The sequence below is a fragment of the Macaca nemestrina genome, chromosome 14 (assembly GCF_043159975.1).
Source record: "Macaca nemestrina isolate mMacNem1 chromosome 14, mMacNem.hap1, whole genome shotgun sequence".
Taxonomy (NCBI): Eukaryota; Metazoa; Chordata; class Mammalia; order Primates; family Cercopithecidae; genus Macaca; species Macaca nemestrina.
The window spans coordinates 76529809-76555779 of record NC_092138.1 but is presented as its reverse complement, the minus strand read 5'-3'; the positions used below and the strand labels follow the sequence as shown (position 1 = coordinate 76555779).

The 25971-nt window shown below is 39.5% G+C and overlaps 1 long non-coding RNA gene across 4 annotated transcripts in view; it reads left to right on the top strand.

The window, feature by feature from the left end:
- LOC105481026 (uncharacterized) overlaps positions 1-16523 on the top strand; it is a 41768-nt gene extending 25245 nt beyond the window's left edge. For 2 of the 4 annotated variants that reach the window (XR_011613084.1, XR_011613082.1), the window contains one exon: positions 13981-14114. This is a non-coding gene — a long non-coding RNA (uncharacterized lncRNA). Of the gene's footprint in view, positions 1-13980; positions 14115-14231; positions 14341-16141 lie in introns of those variants that run through there. The other 2 variants (XR_011613083.1, XR_011613085.1) reach the window with 2 other exon arrangements.
- Positions 16524-25971: the final 9448 nt, after the last annotated feature.

The following is a 25971-nucleotide window of genomic DNA, read 5'->3' as shown; positions in this document are numbered from 1 at the left end:
GTTATTTCAAGAAAACCTTAGAGATCACAAATGACTCATTATGTTAGGTATAGACTAGTAATATTAGCAAATTTCAGAAATGCATTCATAGTTATCTGTTCACATCAGTGACTTCATTTGTTACACTTTTGCTTGTGCGCATGCTTTATTTTTTAGTAAATTTAGAACACCTTTAAATTTATAGAAAAATTGTGAAGATACATCCCACACCCAGTTTCCCTATTATTAGCATCTTCCATTAGTATGATAAATTTGAGACAAATTATTAATCAATATTGATACATTATTATTTATTAACTCCATATTCAGATTTCCTTGATTTGACCTAACATTTCTGTTCCCAGATCCTATCCAGGAGACCATATTGCATGTAGTTATCATATCTCCTTAGGCTCCTCTTGGCAGTGACAGTTTTTCAGGTTTTCCTTGTTGTTGGTGACTTTGACAGTTTTGAGGAGCACTAATCAGGTATTTTGTAAAATGTCTCCCTGTTGGATGTGCCTGATGCATGATTATACTGGGCTTATGGGGTTTGGGGAACAGATTTATTTTTAATGATACAACTCAAGACTGGCATCAGTGCATTAAGATGAGTATTCTCATATATGGTGAGAGTAAAAATTGCTAAACCTTTCCTAGAAATAATTTTAGTAATAAGACTATCCTTAATGAAAGCAAGCGATTCAACTTCTAAGACTCCTAAAAAAGTTTTCAGAGATAAGAGCAAGGATTGAGCTACCGCTCTCAAATCCACACATAAGAGGAAATAGATGAATACAGCTATATAAGACACATGACTAGGAAAAATGTCTAGAGGGAGCTCTTTAAAAGGTTCACAATGTTCCTCTCTGGATGGTGTAGTTATGAATGATTTTTACCTCTGCTCTTTTCTATATTAAAAAATTTTTTTACAATTCACATGTATTACATCTATCAGAGAAAACAACGTGACTTTTTTTTTTTAAGAAAGTCACATAAATACATATTTTAGCTGTAACTACTGTTTTTCACGCCAAGGCTCATGATGGTGCCAAGGTAATCTGCAGCCATCTCCTGCATTCAAGATGCTCGAACTCTCTGCCACAGTTTAGCCCACGTATCTGGACCTGTACCCTCTTCGAGACACTCAGCTAGCAGAGTTGATGTTAAGACTGTTTTCAGTCTATTCAATAATTGAATTCCGACTCTTCAATAGTTGATGTTAAGACTGTTTTCTCCCTACACTTGTCATCTGACTTACAGAATCCTTATATTTACATATAGATTTTTTCTCTTTTATTCTTTTTGTTTTTGTTTGTGTGTGTGTTTTCTTTCTTCCTTATCTCAATAAAATCAAGCTCAAGATCCTCATCCTGACAATTCTACCACTATTTGGCTAACCAGTACTTCCTTTGCCTCAGTTCCCACCACCTTCCTTATGGTTTTTGATGTTTGTCTTGAGTTTCTCGAGGACCAGGTCAAATCTAATTCATCTTTGTTTTCACCATTGGTACTCAATAAGTCTTCATTCAATAAGTTGAACAAATTTTAAAAAGTCATTGCTCATTCATGGTTACTCTGAACGAATATCACCCACTATCCTGGTGCCATTCCCCTGCCTGGCCTACTCTTTGGTCTTCTGTTCCCATGGGCATCATTGTCAATCCTCTGAGTTTTGGCAAATTCTGTGTTCCTTCATGAATTCTCCCCTGCGAAGATCATTTGTCCTGGCCTCTGCTTCTTCTGATTTCCTAAGACTCTATTTGCATATTGTTATACACTATCTTATAGTGTCCCCTGCTAATATCAAGTGTGCCTGTGTCTCAGCCAGCATCCATTAGAAGGAAGTCTCCATAATTTGACCTAAGAGAGACCTGGACTTACAAACCAACATTGTCACGACCATCTTGGTGAAGATAGTCAAGTTTTTATACTCTTTGAGCCTCTGGTTAGCATCTGTAAAATGGAGATAATAGCTCAAAGAGGCTGTGCAAAGATTAAGAGAAATAATACATATTTAAAAAGAGGGCAAGAAAAAAGCACCTTTATTGTTATTATTACCATTATTAAATATTTTCCCCCCTGGATATTTCATAGTTTGAGACTATGCCACTCCTCTGTATCTTCCAAAGCATCTCATCCAATATTTCTGACACAACCCAGTGTCACAGAAGTTAGACAACATGTATTATTATACCATATGACCTTGAGCAAGTCACTTGGCCTCTCTGAGGTTCCTTATCGGTTAAATAAGGGTTATATTATAATATCTTCCCTACTTATCTTGAACTTAGTTAGCGGCAATAAAAAGATAAGGCCGGGCACGGTGGCTCACACCTGTAATCCCAGCACTTTGGGAGGCCGAGGAGGGCAGATCACAAGGTCAGGAGATCCAGGCCATCTTGGCTAACACGGTAAAACCCCATCTCTACTAAAAATACAAAAAATTAGCCGGGTGTGATGGCGGGCGCCTGTAGTCCCAGCTACTTGGGAGCTAAGGCAGGCGAATGGCGTGAACCCGGGAGGCAGAGCTTGCAGTGAGCCGAGATAGCGCCATTGCACTCCAGCCTCAGTGACTCCATCTCAAAAAAAAAAAAAAAAGATGATGATGCACAAGAACTTTTGAACTTGTAAAACACCTATAACCTGTAAAATGTGACTGTGAGTTTTAGTTATTATCAAATATACTCAATATATACATATTGACTTGGAGTACCCTGACTCAGCCTCTTTTCAAATTTTGCTTAGTCCATTTTACCCCATAAGTTTTCCCATGAGGCTCAAAGAAAAGCTCCCTCCCTAAGCTACACTCATACCACCTCTGACCTGTCACACCCAACACTGAACTGAGATGCTAGACTCCTTCTCTGTTATGGATACCACGGTTCACACAACTGATCATGTTCTCCTCTGTACTTTGGCTATGAGGAGCCCAGATGCAAATGTGTAGCCCACCTCTAGCAACTACACAAGAAATTGTGTATTCTCACACTAACTACGCTCCTGTATCCTAAGCCTTCTATTTTCTCTTTGACCTTGTCCTGCTACATGTATCTCTGCAAGCCACCCCATTCCTTCTGAAATGAGAAAGGACAAAAATCTGCAATGAAAGCTCCATCTATTCCTGAAGACAATGCCCTATTTTCTATTGCAGGGTGCTATTATTCTATAGCAACTGTGACATCTATATGGACATTCATCAGCTCAACATCAATAGGAATGGCTATGGTAGACTGTTCACAAAAATTGACACAACAGAGTGCTTCTTTGTATGAATTCATATTTTGTACTGTATCTTTGCAGCTCCTCCCATCAAAAGATGAAAGTTATTTCCCAACTTGTTTAATCATGGTGGGTTTTGTGAGTTGTTTCAGCAAACAGAATACAGTAAAAGTAATGTTAAGACAGTTTTGAGAGCCAAGAGAACTTGCACAGTTCTCCTCTCTCTCTCTTGAAATGCTGTCCAAACGTCAGGTAAACAAGCCCAGGTTATCCTGCTTGACGATGAAAGACATAGGGCCTGGTTTCCCCCATCTCTCCAGCCAATGGCCCACTAGTCCCCAAAAGAAAGCCACCCAGGTGACTGGTAGTAGATGCAAGACTGAGGCAATCCAAGACCAGAAGAATTTCCCGAGTCCAGCCTGAGCTGCTGATCTATAGAATCATAATCTAAATATATGTTTATTGTTTAAGCCATTACATTTGGAAAGGTCTGTAACCAGAAAAAGTTCACTGATACAGTGGTTGAGCTCATTCCCAAGGCATGATTCAGCCAAAGGAAATAATCATTTAACAGTCATGAATAGTACATAGATATGAGATATAATCAGAATCTCTTTAAGACCATCCTCTTGGAAGGCACAACTCCATTACACATAAGAAAATGGAGTTTACTTGAAAGAGAAAAGGAGCAAACATCCTCACCAACCAACATTCTTGCAGCGCTAGCTGACTATAAGCTACTAACCACAATACTCCATGTCCTCTAGGGTCCCATTCCCCAGACACTTCCACACTCTGTGTAACGGCAGAAGAGCCTTGCCTTCACTATTCTCAAAGCTTGGATTTCAAACATCCCAGATACCAGGCAGAAACCTACTTCTAGAGGATGGTTTCTAAGACCAGAAACTCCCAAGCTGCCTACATTTAATGAGACCTAGAGAGGAGGTAAGGAGAAAGAAACAGAGCCAAAGCATAGCATAGTGCTAGGAGAACAACCCTTGGATTCAGACTGACCTGAATTCCCACTCCATCCCTTATAAGTTTGCTTACTGGGCTTGGAGTTAGAAAACCTGGGTTCACTTCCAGAGTTCCTCTTTATTCACTTAGCCTCATTTTCATCATTTGCAAAATGAAGACCTTTGTTTTTTGCAGCCTTGAAAGTCAATGTTGAGATTAGAGATTTATTAATGTTCCTTCTAAACACTAGAATTTTTTGAGCAAATTATTCAGCCTATCTGAACTTCAGTATCCTCACCTTTGAAACAGGTTTAGTAAAACCTACCCCACAGTATTGATCTGTACACAAAGTACCAAACACAGTGCTGACATATAAATACTCAATAAACAGAAAGCAAGTTGGAAAAATGTTTGACTTTGCTGTTCGGATCATGATTTTTCTCCTAGGATCCTATTGACAGCTTATTATTAAGAATTTTAATTTTTCTACTACATCCTCTATGAGTCCTTTTTATTAGGAGTAACTAAAAGTCAAGACTCTTATCTTCTTTTATTACATGTAAGCAAGAGAAGTTTAAAAACCAGAGAATGTTTTAAAAAATAGAATGTACCTTAGTCGAAACTGTAGTCTCAAAATTACTAATTTTCAAGACTGCAAAGAACAAAACTTCCATTTTGAAAATAATGAAAATGAGGTCCAGCAAAGAAGTAAAATCTCCAGAAGTTAACCCAGGTTTTCTAATTCCAAGTCCACTTCTCTTTCTACAATTGAGAACAGTATCATCTTCATCCCAAGAACCCTAATAAATATTTGGCCATGGTGATAACAAAAAAAAAAAAAATTCTACAGGAAATGTTCCCAAGTCATTTCTCATTCATCCTTTTGGCTAGAAATCCAGATTAGCTTTTGTCACTGCCATATCATCAGGCAGGCTTCACTCAAGACCCACTTATTGTCTGCAAATGTTGCTATAATTAAATCCAAGTGGCCGCTGTGAGTTATCATCACATACCCTCTCCAACCATTAGTCAGATTTCCAGGGCTGCAGTTCTTTATAAAGAGGTCACTCACTCTTCTCTTTCCCCTTGGCTATCCCAGCAGGTTTTTTCTTTCCATTTCTTGGGCAAGAAACTTTTAAGCCAAACTCATTTTCGGGCAATCGGCCAACCTTCCCATTTATCCCAGTGACCTTACAGCAACCGGAACGTCTCTTGCCAGCATTGCTGATGAGGTTTGGGGAAAGTGAGAGGAAGAGCTCTGAAGCAGTGTCTCTGAGAGCAGTGAGGACCGGGGGCTGTTTCTAATAGAGTGCAGGACTGCTGTCATCATCATCACCATCAATATCAGAATCAGAAATCCCTCCAGTTTGGAACACATTACATACTTTTTCCCCCTGGATGTTTACAATAATCCTTCTAGCAAGGGTAAAGAAAATTGTAGAAGCTTTGAGCCAGATAGGATTATCAGAATCACCTCATCCAAGCTCTTCACTTTACAAATGAGGAATATGAGACCCTATGAGAGAAAGTACCCACCCATGATCATTTAGTGAAAACCACAAAATGGGTCTAGATTCAAATTTCCCACCTGAAACTCTATTCAGGAAGCATCCCACTCTTTGCTCTTAGGATCCAGAAGACTAACAAGTAATTGTAATGAAATAGGTCTTGAAGCTCTCCTGAAAGAAACACTCTGCTACCATTTTTAATCAACACTTGGAGTTGACCTTACTTCTCAGTTCCAGGGGTAAGAATATAGCCCAGACCTGGATAATTAGAACACATCCTCCTTCTGGCCACAGTTATTGGTTTGGGGATAATTAAATGACCTAAATAAGGCCAATGAGATTAATCTCCAGGATTTTTGCTGAAGCTTTTAGAAAAGAATCTATTCTGGGTTCTCTAAAATGTTAAGTTGTAAGGGCTACGAAAGCCTTGAGTTGCTAGAGGCCTTTTTTACTACAATTTAGAAAAAGCATTCCTTAGAATGACTCCAACATGGTAACGTGATTTGAGCACCTGGATTCAACTATGCCTGAAGAACTAGAATTTTCAATTACATGTGTCAATAAATGTTATCTTTTTTAAAGATAGTCTGACTTGTTTTGTTATCATTTATAACCAAATGAATCCTGACTGAAACACCAGCTTTCCTTGATTACTTTCAATCATGAATGAAATGTGAAGACTCCCTTGGTACAACATAGCTTTTACCAAAATCACTGACAACATGAGCACCCCTTTTTCAATCCACTTACAGACCTATACCCATTGGACCCCCTAAAAGTAATTGTTCCCTGAGTGTTCCATAGAACTAATCATATTAATAAATTATTGCCAGACACTGCTTTTTGCATTATCTCTGACTATACCATCAAATTCTTTAAAATCCCCACAAGGAAAAATACATGTAATAATGAAACAAGAGGGCTTTTAGGATTCTGATCTACCTAATATAAAATGCTCAATTGTGAGAAAGTAAGTATCCAGTCCATCATCCAATTGTCTTAATACACACCCACCTCCCAGCCAAGGGGTTGTATTAATGATGTGCACACACACAGGACAGCCCATTTAAAACAGAGCCGGCCAAAGAAGTCATGGCAGCATTTTTTTTTAATTCACTATAAAGTGCTCTTCTTAAGAAAACAAAATACTATTATTAAAACCATCCAGAAGGATATTGTCAAGCCACCTCAGCAGTCACATCTGCTGGGCTTTTTCCAAAAGACCTATCATCTAGGGGATGAAAAAGATTCTTGGAGAAGTTAATAAAGATGCTTCAAGAGTCATCAAATGTTTACCATATGCTGTGGTGTGGGAGGTGAAATTGCAACCAAACAAAATAATAATAATTAGATTTGCTGGCACAGATATAGAATTATGTAGTGAAAAGATAAAGCAATCCGTGCCAGCATTCCACTTTTTAATGAATGCCTTACTAATGGTTACAATTTGTGGACACTGAGAAAGCAGAAGCTTGGCTATCAGAGACAGTCAGGCAAGGAAGCCATTCTTTCCACTGTAAACACGCTCATTTCTCTGTACACAGTGAGGTATCAAATGCCAATAAACCCAAGAACTATTTTTCAAGTGTCGCATCAGAGCCTCAGAACCAAAACTATGATTGGTAGACAGATAGATGGATACATAGATGATAGATACATAGAAAGATATAGAGATGATTAGATGGATGAAGATAGATAGATAAATAGATAGATAGATAGATAGATAGATAGATAGATAGATAGATAGATAGATGATAGACAGATAGATACTGCTTCCTAATTAATTCCACAATCAAATAATGCTCACACTTCTGCCACTGGCTCCCAGAAAAAAATTGGGCATGTGATGTGTGCTAGGAAAAAGAATATATCCCTCAATCAAAACTAATAACACCCTTAGCTTCAGAATGCATCCCATGCAAACAAAGCAAAAGAGTTTTAATATCAGAACAAAGACCACATTGGAGGAAACCCAAGGAGTCTCTGAGTAGAGGATCCATACCTAGGTTTTAGGCTAACTACTCTGTCCAATTTCTGTCATAGAACTTCCATTCATTCTTTAAATAAATAGTTATTAAATTCTTACTGTGTGCCAAGAGTGGGCTAAGTGAATACACAATGGTGAACATATCAGGCATGGCCCCTGTTGTCCTCATGGTGCTTACAGTCTGAAGGAGAAAACAGATAGTAATAAGTAAATAAACATGAATGTTGTTCCAGTTGTCTGTTGCCACATAACAAACTACTCAAAAATGTAATGGCTTAAGGCATCAACCATTTTATTACATCTCACAATTTTGAGGGTGAGGAATTCAGGCAGAGTTTAGCTAGACAGTTCTGTTCCACATGATGTGGATGAAGGTCAGTATTTAACTAGCAGATATGTTGTAGTCTCGAGGGTCTAAAGCAGTTCACCAGCACATCATATGCCTCAGCAGGGATGGCTGGAAAACAGGGCTCAGCTAGGACAGTTGACCAGAAAGCCTATACAGGAACTCTTCAGTGGAGCAGTGTCAGGGTAATCAGACTTCTTGCTTAGGAGCTCCAGATTCCAGGAAGTCTTCCAAGAGATAGGAAGCAGAAGCTTCCAGTTTATTAACATCTGAGCCTGGATACTCCCACATAATAATGTCTTCCATGTTCTATTGGTCTAGCAGCCATAGAAGCCTTCCCAGACTCAAAGGAGAGTACACAGACCCCACTTCTTCCTGATGGAATGAGAATTTGCAGCCATATTTAATCTACCACAAATATATAATTCACCATTGTGATAAACACTGTGAAGTATGAAAACAGGGTGCCAGGAGATAGACTGGGGGACAGGCAGGGAAGAGAATCTAATTTACACTGGGAGGGCAGGCAGCCATGGACTCTCTCTAGCCCTGAAGGACAAGTAGTCATAAGCTGTTCAAGTTCAGCCCACCCCTATCATCACACCATGAGCATATCCCATCTTCAATGTCATCTTTTTTAAAAAAAAAGAAAAAAAAAAGGGGGAATTGCAACAAGGTGTTTTGTGTTTTTCTAACACTCTGGAAGACAGGCACATGCTTCAAAGCTTCTGAACTCCTTCAATTCTCTGAGGAATGAAATAAAATATATTCCTGAAAATTTATTTAATGACATGGAACAGCAAATTCCACTCTAAGATCAAATACAATATCTGTAATAGTACAATAAAATAATAGGCAATCAAGCAGAAAACTTTGTTACTAAATATGAATTATTTGGAAAGAACAATTTGTCATCTTAATGTACGAAGCATTAGATGCCTCAAAATCACCATAATTTGCATTCACTTTCTGTTATGAAAATAAATATTTTAACTCAAAATTCCCAGGTATATTTATTTATCATGAAAATTATATAGCTGGTGAATGTGTGTATCTCTATGTAAATATCTAATCATATGTGTAATGCAATCTATCTGTAATACCTGGCTTTTATTCAAACAGTGAGTGTCTACTTTGTGCCATTCTACCATCTTAATATAAGATTTCTACAGGTAGAATTCCTTATGCAATTGGGAACTGTCCTATTCTCTTCTTTCCTACACTGCCACTGGCCAAGTTCAAGACTGTTTCAGTCTCACCTGGACTGTTAGAACAACCTCCCTCTAGTCTGTTCCACAGTCTGAAATTCAAAGCCCTTTACAAGCAGGTTATAATCCATCTCTCCAGCCTCTTTTCCTACTTCCCCAGACACTCTGCAGTCCAGTGGTTCCACAGCTTTGCCTGTCGTAGTCCGTCCACTCTCCCGCTTTGTTGCTGACTTATCCTCTAGCCCCATCTCAAAATTCATCTCCTCTGCAGAACCTTCTCTCCCCTATTCCCACAGGCTCCTGTCCTCAGTCCTGTCATAGCCTGAACCACAGCACATTAAATTGTCCACTTACTTGTCGATCTCCGACCTCCACCCTCAGGCTGACTCTGCAAGAGCAAGGGCTGTGTCGTTTTCACCTTTTTATCTCCAGTGACCAGCAGGGCTTGGCCCAATGTTGGCACTCCAAAACATGGTTGAATATCTCCTCCCTCTGGCTCTCAGCTACCTTCTGGAAGATTGATTTGCTGGCTTGAGGAAATTTTAGCTTTCTTAAAACATCCAAAAGCCATGATGTCAACAGAGATATAAATAAAATATTTTTCTGTTTTTAAAGTTTACTTGAACATTATTGGGTTTGTTTTTTTTTTTTCCTATTAAGCAAAGGATTCTTCTCCGTACTCATTTCTTTGTCTCTATCTTGACATCTGATGCAATTTGCCTAATTTTATTTTTAAAAAAATTAAGTTGCAAAGCTCAGTTGTTGTGAATTTGGGAATTTGTCTGCCAAATATCATCCCAGCACACTCCAACCACCACACTGGCTTATCAAACAGTTTCCTGAGAATGGCTCCTTCTGAAGGGTTCAGAATCCCCTGTGATACCAGAAACTGTCCAATGAGACAAGAAAGGGGTAGGGATTGCAGTGGGAACACTCCAGAACCTTACCACTTCCTAACACTGGAACCTCAAGCAAGTTACTTAACCTCTCTATACACCTCAACTTCCTCATCTAGAAAATGGGGATAGCATGAAAATTCTAACTTCCTCACAGTGTTCAGTGATACAGTGCACATACAGCATCTAGCACAGCAAAGAACACCCACCTTTCTCTCCTCCTCCATCCCCAGACAATCCTTGCAGAAGAAAGCAGATTCCTACAGGTGGCTGACTGGGCCCTGCCACACAGTCCTGATCCAGCCCATACTCAGGAACTTGTCTTCTCTGCCTCTAGTCACCTTTTTCAGACCAGGATTCTCTGCCTCTAGTCACCTTTTTCAGACCAGGATCCCCTCCTGGGATGATGAGAATTAGAAGCTGAGGACGCTATATATTAAGTACTGGTCTCTCCTCAGTGCTGCTTTGACTGGGCTGAGGGTTGCAAGAGGCAAATGGGTTTCTCCCCACCATTACAGGTGGCTGCCAGCAATAAACCCATCTGCCTCCCTGGGCAGCACTGTAAGAGGGTCAGCACCCAGACATCAGCACCTAGCACATTCCTTTAACATCAACTAAAAGTCTCCAAACAGTAAAGAAACACTGAGACCCACCTGAATAAATTGTAGACTGCATTTCAATATAAGGACTTAGTTAAAACCAAGCTACTTCAATTGAGGTTTCTCTGGGAAGACAGTGGTAGAGAAATCAGGAAAAATCAGAAATCAGGGCTGGGAAGGAATTTAGAGAATCTCTGCGTTCCACCCCTCATTTAGCAGAACAGAAACATGAAGACCAGAGGAGAAATATGAAGACCAGAGAAGAATAATTACTTGCTCCATGTTACACAGCAAATTAATGGTGGAAATGGGAGAGGAGACAAGAGGACTTAAAGTCATCTCCAATATTTTTGCCAATGTGACACTAAAAAAGTAAATGGTCATTGAATAGACTTTATGACTTGGGATGGTGAGGGCCTTTAAGAGCAGAAAGACCACCCAAGTATGGACTAATTGATTGATCAAATCATTACTGAATCCCCTCCATGTGTCTGGCACTGAGGCATGGATTGACAGATTTCCTGCCCTCATGTGGTTTAGTTAGAGCAGGGTAAGAGGCAAGGAGGGATAACACACAAGTAAGCAAATACACCAAAAAATCAGTTTGTCACCAGTGCCACAAAGGAAGCGAACAAGGTGTTGTGATAACAAACAACACAGTGGAGAAGGTTGCTTTAAATAAGATGGTCCAGGAAGGCCTCGCAGAGGAACTGGCCTTCAAACTGAGACCATAGGGGCAAGATCCAGCCATGTAAGGAGCCAGGAGAAGAAATACTAAGGTGAGGGAGAAAAAAGCAAGAAGCAGGAAAGAGTCTGCTCTTCTCTAGAAATAATCAGATGTCAGTAAGGAGAGGAGCTTGGGAGCAAAGCAGAGACTGTCAGAGGTGTGAAGAGACAGGAGGGCCGGGGCAGACCGTGCAAGGCCTTGTGGGCCAAGGTGAGACATTCAATATTTTGTTCTAGGTACAACAGAAAGTCAGGAGAGTTCCAAGCAGGAGAGAGATGCATTTTTCCCTCATTTCTTATAAGATCATTCTGGCTACTTTGTGATGACAATGAGAGGTGAGCAAGCAAGGAAGCAGAGAGCATACGTCGGAACCATGGCAGGGGTCAGGCTAGAGAGAGATCATGATTCCTTGGACTCCAGTGATGATGCCAGTGATGATAGAAGGAAATACGTGGATTTATGATCAATGCAGAACTGAGAGAATTTGTCAATGGATTAGGGTTAACTGGAAGGAAGAATCTGTTATTTTACCTTGGTTTGTCACTTACGGGCTGGCCATGTTGAAACTTAGAGAAATTCTAAAGATCTAAAATGATTTTGGGGTGATAGATGGCAAACTCTGGTTTCCTCCAGGTAAAGTGAAGTCTAGGCAAGTTGGTAGATCTCTTTATGTCCTGGTTTTCTTAGTTGTTAAGGTGGGATAATAACACCTACATTGTCCAGTGATCAAATGGATTTAACGAAATAGTGCCCGGCACAGAGTGGCCCTTGATAAATAGTTTCACTCTTCCTAAAATAACAAAGCTCATTTGGGATTACATATGATGTGCTGAAGATTTTTTTTTTACTTAGTCCACTTTAAAGCATAAAGCTTTCCAATATTCTAAATAAGTATTTTCTAATACAAACTAGTAGAGTGCATCATTATTTTATTATTAGGAAAAACCAGATAGACTTTTCCCTAATAGATCTCTAAGTCTATTTTCATTTTTTGTAGCTGTTTCCAGCTCTCAGAGTTAATCTCAGTTCATTTTATTGTGATTTAGTCTGGAGAAAGTCTTAAAACTCTTAAAGTTATCAACTCATGAATATGCCAACATGGTTAAAAGAACTAAAAGGCAATTGTGGAGCTGTCAGCTATCCATTATAAGTTTCAGTTCTGGGTCCTCAAACAATATTTTCAAAGGTGTTCTCTCAACAGAAAGAAAAATAATGTCTCATTTGTGAATTCCTGGGGAGCAACCACTTAGGAAGAATAGTAGATCACAAAAGGGTAAACATTAACAACTTGTACCCACTCAACCCATTAAGAAATTCAGCATCTTTTTCATGCCAAACTCTGGAATTACAGCAAGCAGCTCTAGAGCTTCAGTGAGACTCTAAGATAATAGGGAAGAGTCTGGTTTCTCACTCTGTTACAAATGCTTCCAACGTTGGGGCACAGAGAATGAAGATTTAAAGCAGAATAATCATTATTAGAAGATCACCTGAGATTTTCACCAAACATATATAAACACGTATATTGAAAACGTGTTTAAAATTCTCTATAAAATCTTTGGTTTGTCAGTTTGTTCACTGCAAGATCCAACTTTATATAATCTCTGTAATTTCTGACCTAACATTCTCATTGTAGAATCATGCTTTATGCCTTAGGGAGAAAATTTTTTTTCCTCAAGGCAAGTAATTTGGAGCCTGTAATAAGAGTTTGATTCAGCTTAGCTTGGATATTAGTTTCTTATTCAATTTTCCCAAATAGAAGTAGAGATTGTACATACAATTTCTTGAATTATGAAGTGGTATATGGGGTACACCCACAAAACTACATATACACATTTGCTATATTTCTGAGCATGTCTTTGAAAAAGATGAACAATATTCAACTACTGATAATCAAAGGACTTGCTATTTTAAGAGGAGGTGGCAGTATAATATGTTTCTAAGGCTAAATATCTCCTCTCACAGTGACTGTCATTTAAATTCTTGCCTAGCAAAGGGATTTTTATGGAAGGTTAATGCCTCCTATAACATTTATCCTGGATGGTGGAGCTTTTCGCATAATTTTCTGGGCTTTATTCCTGCAGTGTTATAGAACCTTATCTTTTCTCTAATATAATAGCTTGCCAGTAAAGAGCCAGTGCATATAAAGACAGTCGTTATTTCTCAGTTCAAGACCTGATTTAATGAAATTCCAAATCTCTAGTGAAAGAGGGCTTGAGGTTAAGCCATGAAGAAAGGAGGGTAGGCCCAAGGCAAGCTGTCATGGCTCTACCTGGGACTGAGCTTTCAAAGGACATAGGACACAGAGCCCTGGCCAGTGGAGGCTGCAAGGAAGAGCATAAGGCCAGGGGACAGAGTCAAGAGTGACATCATAGCTTTCTTGAAGGGGTCTTCAGCAGGAGGAAGCCTCCCCATTTGCATTTGAACTAATTTGCCTTTCCATCATTTTCCTAATTAATTCCCTTTCACTATTTTGACATTTGCTAAAAAAGCCTGGCATTCCAATAAAACATTTTCTTCCCAGTTACCGATCTATCTTTCTTTCCTTATCCAGCAATTGGTCAACAACACTGATAATAACTGTGGCAGATTGTGTTTTCCTCACATTGGGACCAGCAATATTTCTGATCCCACATGCCCTTCTGGAATCTCACCACTTCCTATCAAGAGGCAAAGTCTATCTCACCTCCCGCTGACACTAGACAGGGCTTTGTGACCACCTTGCTGAATGTAATATATGAGTACATGGTACACGACTTCTGGGGCAAGGCAATGGTAAGTAATGTGACTCTTATCTGATTCTAGCCTTTAGAATCCAGCCACCACACTGTGAGAAAGCCAAAGCTTTCTTCCTGGAGAGATGATACAGGGAGGTTACATGGAGAACAGCCAACCTCAACCACCAGATACATGAGTGAATAAGTCTTCAAATCATTCTAGCCCTCAGCCTTTGAGTCTTCCAACTGAGGCCTGACATGACATAGAACAGAGATAAGCTAACGTCACTCTGCCCTGTCTGAATTCCTAACCCATGGAGTCATGAGCATAATAAGGGTTTGTTTTATGGTGTTTTGAAGTAATTTGTTTCATTGCAATAGCAGGTAGAACAATGATATGCTATAGTATATCCTTTGTAGGAAATTATAAATGTTTGCTGCAAACACTTCTTGCTCTCTAATGAAGTCTCATCAGGTACACTCCAAGTGATCCCTTGAGTCAATCCTTAACCGCCTAATAGTCAAAGGCAGCAATAAATCAATGAAAAGGATCTCTGGATTACCCCCCACCCCCAGACCGGGCCCTTTCTTTTTTTGGCCTTGGCTAAGTTATCTAACCTCTCTGAGTTTCACTATTTCATCTTTGAAAAAAGGATAATAATTCCTACAGCAAGAAATAAGGCATGTGAAGCTCTTGTTTTCGGTAGGACCTAGATGACCCTATTGACACTATTGAGAATTCTTCCCAGTGCATGCCTCCTCTAGGAGGTCTCTGCCAGTATGGAACTTTTTGCTCTCTGTGCCTCCATATCATTCCTTTATACTCCATCTAACATCACACGTCCTTGAGCACATCATTATTACTTACGTATCAGAAAATTTTAGCTAGGCCATTGCCTAAGGCTCAGACCCTGCTGGCTATTGCTAAGAATCATCCATTCCCCATCATATCCTTGTACAGCATTTGGGTTACAGATTCCCACATGTCACTTTGTATCCACAAATTCACATAGGAGCAAAGGAGCCTCGGAGAAATGAAGTTAATTAAGACTCTGACTCTCTTGTCCTCTATATGTTTATGTTCAAAGATTAAAAAATTGTTTCTCTAATATATCAGGGTAGGAACAATCAAAATAGGAAGAGAGACACAAGAGACCACTGAAAGGGAATTCACTGAATGGGACATATTGTCTTGATTGGTAAACTAAACACAGTAAATAATAGGTTAATGGGACAAATTCTAGACCCAGTATGTAATAAACCAAGATCCTTACAGACCCAGCCTAGCTGGAGGCAGAAGTAGGTTTTCAGGAAAAATAGTTACAAGACCTATACTCCTGGAGCATTGTATCACTTGGAGCCCAGGCAGTTTTCCTCTAGAACTGTGCTGTCTTATATAGTAGCCACTAGCCACAGGTGCCTACTTGATACTTAAAAGGTGGCTAGTCCAACTTCAAATGTGTTGCAGAGTTAAAATATACACCAGATTTAAAAACCTCTAAACAAAATCATGTCAATCATTTCATTAATAATTGTAAATAGATTTCATGTTGAAATAATATTTTAGGTATATTGGGCTAAATAACACATTATGGAAATTAATTTCATCTATGTGTATATACACTTTTTTTAGGGTATCTACTGGAAAATTCAAAGCTATGTATGTGATTCACATTATATTTCTATTGAATGATGCCATTCTAGAACATCCCTAAGAAAGGAAGCAGCAGAAAACCAGGTGGCCCTGAGTAAATGTATAGATATGTTATCTGCAATGGGATAACAGGCAAGTCCTGAGATCCTTGGGGCCCAGAGAAAGCTTCATCACATACCCCTCTAGAGAAATAATAAAGCATAAGCCCTGCTCTTATCAATAGCTGCCTTCCTCCCTGGCCATGGGGTGCTGGAGGCATCCAGAATAGCCAGAACTGCCAGGAAATCTTTGGTTGAGGAACTTCACCTCAAGGTAGTCATTTTGGTCTCTGCTCTGCTTTTCAGGCAGGGGATAAGTGAGCATCAAGGAGGACCAACGATTCATCACCCTGGGGGCTAGCACAAATATTGAGAACAGGCAAACTTCAGAAAAGGCAAGAACTCCAACTAGTGGACTGAAGCAGGTCCCAAACCACGGTGACTTTAAAAATTCACACAGTTTTATTTACAGTCTTAAATTAGTAAAGCCTCCTAATTTTGGTTACATTTATTTTTTTCCCCTTCTATTTACATATTCATCTCAAATAAGAAGAAGAAGAACTGTTGAATGGTTCTGCTAGACATCTGAAATATAGGTTGAATCATCACCAAACCCCTAAGACTTAGGTATTATTATCCACGTTTTACAGATAACAAAATTGAGCCTTAGAGATGTTAAGTCTTGCTCACATTCTAGTAAATGACAGAACCTGAATTCAAATCCAGATCTGTCTCACTCTAAATTTTAGTCTTTAATTTTTAAGAGCTAAAGAATTCTAACCAGCAAAACAAATGTATGTTATAATGTATTTATATTGGTTAAATATGTACTTAAGCTTATGTATGTGAATTCCTCTTCAAAGATTATATGATGCAAAATAGTTAGATGATACCACAGATAGAAAGCTATAAGTTTCCACTTTAAGCACTGAACTCTCTGACCCCCAGTTTTCTGTTCCATAATATACTTACATATTGAAAACATGTAACAACATGTTAATTGAAAAAAACATGAAAATGACGGAAATTCAGGTTTCCATCAGGAAAATATGAAAACTGCATTCTGAACCTACCCAGTCTTGTCTCCTACTAGCTTCTATAACCCTTGAATATAGGGTCTTATCAAGCTAAAATAGTCTTTTAGCTATTCAAAAATCATGCGGTAGATATAGTTTTGTCTTACATAGTTTAGTCTTTATTGTGAAGGCAACAGAGCCCAGTTTTTAAACCAGGCATGAGACAAACAGATTTGCATTGTAGAAGGATCCCTGTGGGGTACTGCTGGGAGGGTAAATTGATACAATCCTTTTGGAAAGCGATTTGGCGAAGTGTACTAAGAGCTCTAAAAATCTTTAACACAGTAATATCACTTTTGTGACTACTTTAAGGAAATAATCCTAAAACCAGAAAAACCTTTGTGACAAAGCATCCATTGTAGCATTGCTCATAATGGCAGAAAAAAATGGCAATTTTCTCACTACCTGACAATAAGGGAATGGTCATGCAACCTTCAGTACATCCACTAGGTAACATATTACTTAGCCATCTAAATTATATTTATGAAAAGTTACCAATAACATCAAAAATGATGACCTACTAATGTTAAGATTAGTAATACTTTTGTAGAAGAGTTTAAGAATGGCCACAAATTTTTTTCCACCCTACACCCATGCCCTTGCAATTGACGTGTGACATCCTTTAAGAAGTGGAATCTATTTCTCAATTATTTGAGGGTAGATTGACCCTGTGACTTGCTTTGGTCAATAAAATATTAGTAAATGAGATGCAAGCAAACACTTGAAAAGTATTTGTGCATTGATACTTGCCCTCTCACTATACTTGGAATCTTTCCATCACAGCATGAAGAAGTCCAAAGATAGCCTGTGGATGGTGAGAGATATGAGGACTTAGCTCTTCCTGTCACCCCGACATCAGCCAGCAATCCCAGAAGGACAGTCATCTAGCTAAGTGGCAGCAAAACAGAGATGTACACGGATACATGAGTGAGGTCAACCAAGACTAACAAAAGAACCACACAGGTGAGCCCAGCCCAAATTGCTGCTCCAGAGAATTATGAACTAAATCCATAGTTGTTATTTTAAGCCACTAAATTTTGAGGCCACTTGTTACACATCAAAAGCTCACTGATAAAAGTTTGATAATTTCTGAAGGTAAATGTTGGGTATGTGGGGGAGGGGATCATTATAATAATGTCTTTGTTTTTGTTTATGTTTAAAACTTTCCATAGGCTGGCTGTGGTAGCTCACACCTGTAATCCCTGCACTTTGAGAGGCCAAGGTGGGTGGATCACCTGAGGTCAGGAGTTCGAGCAGCCTGGCCAACAGAGTAAAACCCTGTCTCTACTGAAAATACAAACAATTAGCTGGGCTTGGTGGTGGGCACCTGTAATCCCAGCTCAGGAGGTTGAGGCAGAAGAATCACTTGAACCCAGGAGGCAGAGGTTGCAGTGAGCCAAGATCGTGCCATTGCACTCCAGCCTGGGCAACAAGAGCAAAACTCTGTCAAAAAAAAAAAAAAAAAAAAACCTTTCCATAATAAAAAAATTTTTTAAATACGTGCATTTGAGTTAACGAAAAAATAAATGTCAAGTAAAACATTTCAATGTAAAACTACACAGGCATATAGCTTGATCACAATGACTAAAAAGAAATTTTCCATAGAAAACCACTGAAAGAAAAATTTATCATTGGTTGTTTCTGGGTGCTGAGACTATGAATTTTTTTAAACTTACATGTATCTTCCAAAGTATCTATAATAAACCTTATTGCTTTAGCCTAAAAATAAATGTTTATAATTGTATTAACTTTCATCTCACATACACCATTTCAATATAATTTCCTTCTATAGATTATCTAGAGAATGAATTTGGAGGGGGAGAAACTAAATGCAGAGAGACAAATCCAGAGGAAATTAAAATAGCTGAGGGGTATAGTGATGAGGGTCCAAAAACAAGGCAACAACAGTAGAAAAGGAAAGGACGGGACAGACCAGAGAGCAGGGAGACAGAGAAAGAGGATTCATAGCCTTCAATGCCGGACATTGCCTTGCAATATGCTGTGGTTTGCATATGGCTTGTTTGTCCCCAACAAACTTCATTTTAAAATTTGATCCCAAAATGGCGGTGTTGGGAGGCGGGGCCTCACGAGAAATGTTTGGGTCTAGGGAGTGGATCCCTCATAAATGGCTTGGTGCTGTTCTCAGGGGAGTGAGTTCTTGCTCTGGTGAGACTGGATTGGCTCTTAGGGGAATGAATTAGTTCCCATGAGAGAGCGGGCTGTTATAAAACCAGGATACCCCTTGGGTTTGATCCCCCTGTGCAGATGCCTTCTCCCCTTTCAACACAACACAAAAGCCCTCAGCAGGAGCTGAGCAGATGTCAGCATGACACTTCTTGAACAGCCTGCAGAACCATGAGCCAAATAAACCTCTTTCCTTTATAAACTACTCAGCCTCCGACATTTCTTTATAGCAACACTAAATACACTAAGACACAATGAAAGGATACATAACCTGGGACCATGAATGAGTTTCATGGGGACCTACAAACCCAACCTAAAAATGCACTCAAATTTGGGTTCGAGCATGTAGATGCATCTCTCTAGATAGATAATCCACAGGTTTCTTCAGATTCTTAAATAATGAATGTGATCCCAATAGCTGAAGACCCATTAAGACTTGTCTCCCTATAGACAGGGAAAAATTCAGTTTGGCCTTTCAACTCTATCCAGATCTGACCAGTCATAGGATGTTGAAGAGGGCACTGAAATGATGAGACCACAGTCTGGGTTGGTCCCTGAAGCATGACCTAAGTACATGATGGTCCAGGTGATAACAACCCTTCCGAACCATCATTCATCACATGCACTGTCCCTCAGAAGCTGGTTCCTCCTAGATTCTACCCTAAAGGAAGCCAAATCCCTGTCAAACAGCACTTCAGGGTATCCGAGACATGGCTGCAACTGGAACCCTGACCTCCAGTAAGCAAATGAAAAATAGTTTTCTAACATCTTAGGCTCAAATGGTCCCTGTTCTCCTTTCTAAATGCCTTTCTTGCCATGTTTCTCCTTGTTTTTCTTTGTTCTGGCCTATTTTAAGTTCCCAGAAGTCTGGGCTTCTGCCCCCTATAGGTGTTTTGCTATGTTGTTCCACCTGCCTAGGACTCTATTCCACTCTCCCTTCAACTAATGAATTTATCCTTCAGAGCTTAACCTCAATCACTACTTCCCAGGCTAAGGAAATCCTTCAGATATATGCTCTTAGAACATTTAGGAAATTGATTTTGTTATGCTTATATGTGATTATTTGATTAGCAGCTGCCTCCCTGCTCCAATTTTAATTCTAATAAAAGCCAACATTATTTAAATGTTAACTAAGTGTCAGGCACCATGGAAATCTCTTGACATGTATTCACTTATTAGCACAACAATCTCATGAGGAAAATGGAACACAAAAGGAAAACAACGGAACTGTGATTCCCTAGCTAGCGAGAGGCAGTGGTGGGATATAATCCCACACAGTGGTAGGATATAATCCCATTTATAACTACACTGGCCTGAAGTTCCGTGTCTTTGTTTTCACTGTTTGTATACCCACACCCAGCACAAGGTCTGATGCTTAATGGGAACTCCAATGGTGTTGATTGACTAAACTGACTCGCCTTGCCTTGCCTTGACCCACTTTGACAAGTGGCATTCAGACTTAGACAACTTTAAAAATCACTTTCACCAACCCCAACAGATGAGGAATAGAAGACCCAGAGAAGGAATGTGGTTCCCTCAAGGTCACATCACACAGAACCAGGACTGGAAGCCAAATCTCTAACACAACCCAGTGTTCTTTCCACTGCATTTAAATGAAAATTCAAGTTTCCCACAGCGTAAAAACACTTAAGTATTTTTAAACCAATAAAGGACCATCACTTCCTTTCCCTATTCTAACTTTGCACTGAAATCAGAAAAGAAAAAGATGGGTAGGTAAGGAAACAAAACTATTTCGTTAGTGATGTGTATTTGGAGAAAATCACAGGGATTAGAGAAAATTGTGACTCATATAAATGCCTCCTTAAAAAATTATTTTTTTCAATTTCTTACTAGTGATGAACATTTTTTAACTCAAAATAGCTTTGCTTTAGCAAGTCTGTGTCTTTAACTTACAATCCTTTCAATGTAATTCTGTCATCAATTTCTTTTTGTTAGTTCAACGGAAGTCTCACTTGTGCTGATCTTGATTTATGCAGAGCTGCACCACAATGGGGGTCTCCATGGGCCTGCAATGATCGAGCTTGACCATCAAAAAGACCCTCCTCACGGCTGGGGAGACACTATGCATGTAACTCCTAACAGGCATTGTTCTCCAGGGACTGGGAAGGAAGCAGCCTGTCTCTAGCACAAGCTCATCAGTACTCAGATTCTTCAGAGTAAAATGATACTCATTTAAAGAATACATTTATCAGCAGCATGGAGGCAGTACCTGACAGCCTGAGTTCAAACCTCAGCTCCACCACTTACTAATCCCAGGACCTTGAGCAAGATACTTACCTTTTCTGTACCTTAGTTTCCTCGTTGGGTTGTAAAAGTAAACATCTCACTCATATGAAACTCATATAAAAAATGAACAAGATAATATAACTCTGAAGCTAGCATGTAGGAAATGCTCATTTAAAGATAGCTGTTTCTACTATCAATAAAAAGAGTCAAACTCTGTAAAATATTTTGAAGGGATTTATCCTGAGTCAAATATAAGTGACCACAGTCCATGACACAGCCCCAGGACATCCTGAGAACATGTGCCCAAGGTAGTCAAGATATGGCTTAGATTTATAAATCTTAGGGAGACATAAGACATCAGTCAATAAATGTAAGATGTTCATTGCTTCGGTCTGGAAAGGCAGGACAGCTGGAAGTGGGGGCTTCCAAGTCACAGGCAGATTCAAAGATTTTCTGATTAGCAATTGGTTGAAATACTTAAATTACTATCTACTGACTCAGAATCAATAGAAAGCAATGTCTGAATTAAAAGAAGGGTTTGTGGAGACCAGTAGTTCCCATTAAGCAGAGGAAGTCTCCAGGTAGCAGGCTTCAGAGAGAACAGATTGAAAATGTTTCTTCTCAAAGTTGACTCTCTCCTGGATTAGGAAAAAGGAAAGAAAAGGAAGGGGATTCTCTTCAGATTGTAGATTTTCCCCAGAAGAGTCAGCTTTGCAGGAGTATTTCAAGATAGGGCAAAGAAAACATATTTGGGGTTAAAATATTCTTATTTCCTTCTTTATCTGTCATGTAATGTTATGCCAGAGTCAGACTGGAAAGTAATTCACCTTATGTAGGGGTAAATAAAACCCTTCTGATGAGACTTTATGGTTTGTAGGGCGTGACTCCCTAGGCCCCTTCAATAAGAATTTGGGCAAGAGAAGAAAAAGGTCAGTTTAGTCCTCACTACTCTGATGAACTGCAATTTTACATGAGCCGTAGTCTTAAACCCTGCAAGACCTACAGAAGGTTTATTATACACCAATTCAACTACCTTTTACGAAGCTTGGTGCTCTCACAAACATAACTTCATTTAACTTTTTCCACACCTGGTTATAAAGACTTACTTATCTTCACTTTACAGCTGAGGACACTAAAGCCCAGAAAGGAATAGTGAATTCGCCCAAGGGTGTGCAACAAGCCCCAGGTTGCCTGATTCTGAGTCAGAACTCACTCCACGAGAAATATAACACCAGAGTGTCAACAACATGATCACCTTTCACAAGCCGGGAAGCAAAATGCAGAGGGGCTTGGTGACCTGCCAGTAAGCTTCAGAGAATCCAGGTCAGAGGCTGAATTAGATCTGTCTTTGCAACCAAGAGCAGTTCTCCCATAGGACCCTGAAGGACCACCACTAAAGCTTTGTAAGAAAGCTTCCTATTCTTTATTCTGACATTGCCTTTTCTACCAGCGATGACATAGAAGCTCAATCCTGGCTTATTTTAATGCTTTGGATTTTACTAATGCCTTCTCCCTATAAAGGGTTGTGGAAAAAGTTCATCATGTGCTTTGGAAGTCTCCCTGGGCACCCAAAATAGATGCCTTAATGGTTAGATGTCACCAACAAGGCCCACTGTCTCCTAATAAAAGAAAGCAAAAAGTATGAGGTTTCTGTAAAATGTTCAATAAATAAATGAAATGTTTTGAGAAGAGCACTGGTAAACAGATATGTTTCTAGAGGAACTCATCAAACTGAGCCAAAGGAGAAAGTTTTGCTTGGAATTAAAAAGAAAGAAAAAGAACTGAGAAACCAGAAGAGGAAAAGGAAAGCTGCCTCAAATGTTTGAAGAGCTATCATGTAAAAAAAGGAACAAGGTGTGTTCCAAGTGTCTCCAAAGGACAGAAGAGTAATGATCAGTACTACCAATGTTGGAACAGGCTGGGCAGAGGAGTCTAGGGGTTAAGGACATAAGACTGGAGCTTCGTGGGCTTAAATCCTTTTCCTGCAACATAGAAAGCTTCCATTTTTCCATCTGTAAAATGGGAATGACAATACCTACCTACCTCATAAGGCTGTTGTGCACATTAAATAAGATAATGAATCTCAAGGGTTTGCCACTATGCCTGGTGCATAGTAAGTCCTCCATATAATGTCATCTGTTATTCTTGCTGTTGGGAGAAAGTGAGTTCTTTGTCCTTCGCTGTATTCATGCAATAATTTATGATCAATGAGCTGCAAAGCTGTGTTTGGAGAAAGATTCATGCATTAGGCAAAGGGTCAGATTAAGTGACCTCTAAGCTTCCTTCTACACTTGGGTTTCAAAATTCTTTGTTTCATTGAAACTGTGGTTAATGTGAAGTCCTCTATTGGACTACCCTTCTGGGCTCCAGCTTTGGGGTTTTATTTTTCCACTTTTGTACTTGCAAATCCTTGCTGAGGAGCAAAATCTGGAGAGTGAGTCTTCTTTTGCTTGGTGACTGCATTCCTGGAATTCCCAAGATTCCAGTCCCTTTTCCTCCTCACATTGTAAACATTAGGTTCTTGTGGGGAGGACAAAAAGGTCACTTTCCAAACAGCATTTGCTCCCAGACTCTCATCTGAATAATTCAACTCAACTTCGTGAAAGCACCAGACTTTGGGCTGATCTCAAGCCTGTTTGACAGGAACGGTGCTGATTTAGGCTAACAAGAGGTCATTGTTTGAGCTGGAGAATGGCCTCCTCACTTCTTGGTGAGCAGAACCAGGTACAGAACATAAAATGAGTTCAAGGGACTCCTTGCAGTTGAACCAGCAGCAGCCAAGTGCCTTCCCAAATTCCCTTCTTAACAGGACCAAGCTCTTGAGGAGAAGGAGGCATTTATTGGGGGTTGCTACAAATTCGACTTTACTGCCACTGCCTTTATACCCACAGTATAAAGTAACTCCCACAACACAGTGAAGATAAGCTCTTTAAAGAAAATATAAAAGCATTAGCTTGGCAATTCACCCAAACCTCATCATGCACCATAGACATTTTTGAAGTTTAACAAAGAAAAGCACATCATTAAAGAATACTGCTCTATCACCATTCTTATGCAAATCTTTCCAGATAGTTGGGTGGAAAATTCCATCTAACACACAGCAAGAAATAAATGTTGCAGGGTGGAAATTTCAGCTATACTGAGTGCATCTATCACTTGTATAATCCAAACTACTGTATGTGCGCTGACTACACAATTAGTATTGATCCATTCACCATGTAAACATCAAGTACTTTCTATTATTACTTGAAATAGCATGCTATCACAATTTCTATTTCCTCCTTCTATCTTAAATAGAAGTATTGCACATTAGCCCTTTCCTTCATGCACTTTTTTGCACAGCTATCTAACTACAGTGTTCAGTGTGGTGCTGAGTTTCCTGCAGACATCTGCAGTATTAGCATTAAAGCACTTTATTTTCAAGTCATCTCTGATGGAAGACAATACAACTTTCATTTACCCAGAAACCTGTTACCAGGGCTTCTCTTAGAAACAGGTACATTCTCTCTCAGTCTCTCTCTCTCTCTCTCTCTCTCTCTCTCTCTCTCACTCACACACACACACACACACACACTCCCCGCCACGACACACACACACACACACTCCCCCCCACGACACACACACACACACACACACAGATCATCCTTTGTTTGCCACTCATCCCCATCCTGAGACCACCATCATCAGTATATCTCTTTAGCTCCAACCCTCAGTAGGTCAGGAGCACCAAGTCTCTGGAGCTCCAAGGCAGTGGAAAAACATATTTGCCAAGGCTGAGAATGGCATTTAATTTCAAGATGACTTGCTATAGAAGCTCAAGGCTTGACTCTGGGCTGCACTGTTCAAATGTCTGGATGCATGAAGAAAAATTACTTTGGAGAATAAGTTCTGCTGTTTGCAAGCATATAAAAGCTTAGTAAGAGGTGAGCCTTCTCTGCATTTCCCCTTTCTGCATTCCACGGCATAACAGCATGCGGAAATTTGAACTCGGTTCCAGCCCCTGGAGGGTCAATTTTAGCTCAAATAGCTTGGAGCTACCTATCGTATAATTCATGTCTTCTGGAGCTGGTACTGTTCCCTGGGCACCACGTGCATCCTGACCCAGTACATAGTCTTCTTGTTACTCTTGCCATGCTCTGAACAGTATGCACTGCATGTAACTTAACTAGATTTCCAGTGTCTTCAGAGCCCAGCAGTGGCTTTAGTCAGAACACACAATTTTATCTCTGTCCATGGAAATCTGTACCATGCAACCTTCACCTACCACAGAGTCAACTTTTATGAAGGTATGTAATACCCCACTAGCACAATCCAAGTTGCTCTCCACCATTGATTTCTTTAGACAATACGTGGAACCTGCAAACTGCCATCTGAAAAAAAAAAAAAAAATATATATATATATATATATATATATATATATATGGCTTTGTTTAATGGAGAGAAAATATCTAGAACCAGTTGAACACTGTTATGTCCAAACTCCTTTCAACCAATCTAAAACAAAATCATAACAACTAATTAATTTATTAAAACTCATTAGTAGATGGTTGCCATCCATTGTTGCCAAACTAGACAGATGCAAATTCCAACAGATGAAATTCTAAAATTAGATAGTGTGTATTAAATGTT